Source organism: Schistocerca nitens, chromosome 1 (assembly GCF_023898315.1).
Source record: "Schistocerca nitens isolate TAMUIC-IGC-003100 chromosome 1, iqSchNite1.1, whole genome shotgun sequence".
NCBI classification, from domain to species: domain Eukaryota; kingdom Metazoa; phylum Arthropoda; class Insecta; order Orthoptera; family Acrididae; genus Schistocerca; species Schistocerca nitens.
In genome coordinates, this window is record NC_064614.1 from 1,154,420,534 (window position 1) to 1,154,424,452 (window position 3,919).

At 49.0% G+C, this 3,919-nt stretch overlaps 1 non-coding gene across 1 annotated transcript; it reads right to left on the reverse strand.

Moving 5' to 3' along the window:
* Window positions 1-1,116: 1,116 nt before the first annotated feature.
* Trnar-gcg (transfer RNA arginine (anticodon GCG)) lies at window positions 1,117-1,190 on the reverse strand. The gene has a single exon. It is a non-coding gene; the product is annotated as a tRNA-Arg (tRNA).
* Window positions 1,191-3,919: the final 2,729 nt, after the last annotated feature.

Here is a 3,919-nt window from a genome sequence, read left to right on the forward strand (position 1 = left end):
CTGGCGGGCTACCAGCGAGGCGTGGGAATGACTTGTGTACCCACGCAGTTGTGGCGGGAAAATTCCCGCACTTTCTGCAAAATAGTAACGGTGATTGGTTTGCTCAGGGCATAGCTCCGTGACGTAGCAAAATCAGCACAGAAATTGGCGCCAAGAATCTCCATTGGTGGAATGGTAGTGCTCCGGCAATGGAGTGGAATTTCCGCCGGTTTTCGAGTTGCTGATTGGAACGTAACCACGGCCACTGTCGTGGGGGCGGGAATGTTGTGTGTTCGGCCTGTACGGGTGCTCTGGGTAGTCGGCAGTCGCCTTTCGGTCGAGGACGTCGAAGCAACCAGCCCTCGCCTGCGGTACGCCAGATCGTGTTCTAGCAGTTGATAAGGCAGTTTTGGTAATGTATGTCCGCAGCACCGGCAGATAGGGATTTTCCTAGGTGATAATCAGAGCTCAGCAGAGCGCGCCTGTTCGTCTTTTTCTAACTCTGTTCTGTCTTGAGTAGCAGCAATTACTGTTGGGTTAGCTGTGTGTCTCTCTTGAGATTTGAGTGGCAAGGAATTGGCTCCACATACCACTTCGTCTTAAACCTCACGATCTAAGTTAGGGACAACTTCACCTTTATAGTGTTTGTATGAATCTCCAATTTAGCCAATTTGATGTTTTATAAATATTTCCTGTATTTCTTTTACTATTCTGTGTTTAATCTTAATAAATCATATTGTTATTTTGGACAGAACTTTCATTCTGTTAATCGATAGAGCAACCCCATCATTCCTCCCTATGTTAATGAAACCTTTGTTTATTTAACTTATTTATCAAATTAAATTATTGCAGGTGCCAAACTCTGTTCTACTCCACTGGCAGGGTTGATTAGAGTCAGTTCGCGTATTTTTTTTATCCTTGTGCAACAGCAAAAGTCGGAGTTAGAATAGGGGGGGCTTAGAGCATGATTTACATATGTGGATTCTAGTAAAATTTAGTGATAAATACACTGCTAGCCCCGGCACCTCGCAGTATCTTTGGCTAAGGGTCGACATATGAAACGTCCCCTTAGAAAAATTAATGAATTACTGTGCTGATAAACCTCTACGTTGAAACTTCCTGGCAGATTAATACTGTGTGCCGGACCGAGACTCGAACTCGGGACCTTTGCCTTCGCGGGGAAATGCTCTACCAACTGAGCTACCCAAGCACGACTCACGCCCCGTCCTCACAGCTTTACTTCCGCCAGTACCTCGTCTCCTACCTTCCGTGGAGAACATAATAATTTAGCAGTTGCAAGGAAAGTGACCAACATCTTTCGTATGGGCAGTTATAGATAAAGAGTATAAACACATTATTAAAACATTGTTTATGCTAACTAATTTATATGGCATGTCACTCTTAATGTCACATGACAGAGACGAAAAACAGCTCTGTGCACAGTAGGCTTGACCAGAACGCGACTCTGATTCCGCCTAGTGTAGCTCTTATCTCTATTACTGTATATGAACAATTTTCTTGTGGCCCTTATAGAATGTTCGTGGTAGGTACTTTCAGCGTCCACATGTTATACAGGTAGTTCTAAAAATTGTTGACTACCCTACTCAAACACACGTACAGTTCAAGCCCTTAACGGAAGAAATCTGTAACAACTAGCTTCCCGATGTATCTCGGCCTTGCATGGCTATGAACAGGCAATGTTCTAGGCACTCGGTGGTTATTAGAATTGGGTTTTATTACAAACTAGCTGAGAACAGCTCGCTTCGCTGGGGTTTTAGTTTCCTGTCAGTAATTTTACAAATGTAATAATACACTCCTGGAAATTGAAATAAGAACACCGTGAATTCATTGTTCCAGGAAGGGGAAACTTTATTGACACATTCCTGGGGTCAGATACATCACATGATCACACTGACAGAACCACAGGCACATAGACACAGGCAACAGAGCATGCACAATGTCGGCACTAGTACAGTGTGTATCCACCTTTCGCAGCAATGCAGGCTGCTATTCTCCCATGGAGACGATTGTAGAGATGCTGGATGTAGTCCTGTGTAACGGTTTGCCATGCCATTTCCACCTGGCGCCTCAGTTGGACCAGCGTTCGTGCTGGACGTGCAGACCGCGTGAGACGACGCTTCATCCAGTCCCAAACATGCTCAATGGGGGACAGATCCGGAGATCTTGCTGGCCAGGGTAGTTGACTTACACCTTCTAGAGCACGTTGGGTGGCACGGGATACATGCGGACGTGCATTGTCCTGTTGGAACAGCAAGTTCCCTTGCCGGTCTAGGAATGGTAGAACGATGGGTTCGATGACGGTTTGGATGTACCGTGCACTATTCAGTGTCCCCTCGACGATCACCAGTGGTGTACGGCCAGTGTAGGAGATCGCTCCCCACACCATGATGCCGGGTGTTGGCCCTGTGTGCCTCGGTCGTATGCAGTCCTGATTGTGGCGCTCACCTGCACGGCGCCAAACACGCATACGACCATCATTGGCACCAAGGCAGAAGCGACTCTCATCGCTGAAGACGACACGTCTCCATTCGTCCCTCCATTCACGCCTGTCGCGACACCACTGGAGGCGGGCTGCACGATGTTGGGGCGTGAGCGGAAGACGGCCTAACGGTGTGCGGGACCGTAGCACAGCTTCATGGAGACGGTTGCGAATGGTCCTCGCCGATACCCCAGGAGCAACGGTGTCCCTAATTTGCTGGGAAGTGGCGGTGCGGTCCCCTACGGCACTGCGTAGGATCCTACGGTCTTGGCGTGCATCCGTGCGTCGCTGCGGTCCGGTCCCAGGTCGACGGGCACGTGCACCTTCCGCCGACCACTGGCGACAACATCGATGTACTGTGGAGACCTCACGCCCCACGTGTTGAGCAATTCGGCGGTACGTCCACCCGGCCTCCCGCATGCCCACTATACGCCCTCGCTCAAAGTCCGTCAACTGCACATACGGTTCACGTCCACGCTGTCGCGGCATGCTACCAGTGTTAAAGACTGCGATGGAGCTCCGTATGCCACGGCAAACTGGCTGACACTGACGGCGGCGGTGCACAAATGCTGCGCAGCTAGCGCCATTCGACGGCCAACACCGCGGTTTCTGGTGTGTCCGCTGTGCCGTGCTTGTGATCATTGCTTGTACAGCCCTCTCGCAGTGTCCGGAGCAAGTATGGTGGGTCTGACACACCGGTGTCAATGTGTTCTTTTTTCCATTTCCAGGAGTGTAGAAAAACTGCAGCGAAAGACATTTTCGTTTCATCTTTCTTTGTATTTGGTCAAATCCTTACATATGAAGTTCTTACAGTAAATTACATTCGTATATTCTATATCGGATGTTTAGTTGTGTGGCGCACACACACACACACACACACACACACACACACACACACACACACACACGAGGGTTGTAACTTAAATAGTATCAACTATTTATTCACAATCGACATAAAAGAGTTATATGTTTGCACAGGTTACTGTCCTTCAAAGTAGTCACCAGCGTTGTGTAGAACCCGTTGCCAGCGATGTGGAAGGCGTAGTATACCGTTAGCAGAGCGTGTTCTATTGTTGGTGCGAATGGAGCGGTGTACTGCCTGTCGAATCTCTGGAAGAGTTCAGAAGCGAATGCCACGAAGCCAAAACTGAAATGCCAGTCCAACGAATGGCGTCATTAAGGGTCACCGCGAAAGATGAAAGTACGTCAGAGCCCCAGTATGGTGAAAGGTATGATGATTCTCGTGTACGACTGTAAAGGTGTTATCCTAGCGCATTACGTTCCTCCACGGCAGACCGTCAATGCACAGTATTACTGTTCGATTTTGGAGCATCACCTGCGACCAGCTCTGCGAAGGAAGCGGCGACACTTTCTGCGCAACCGAGTCATCATTTGGCACGACAATGCGCGAGCGCATACAGCGCAAGCTGTGGCTGCTCT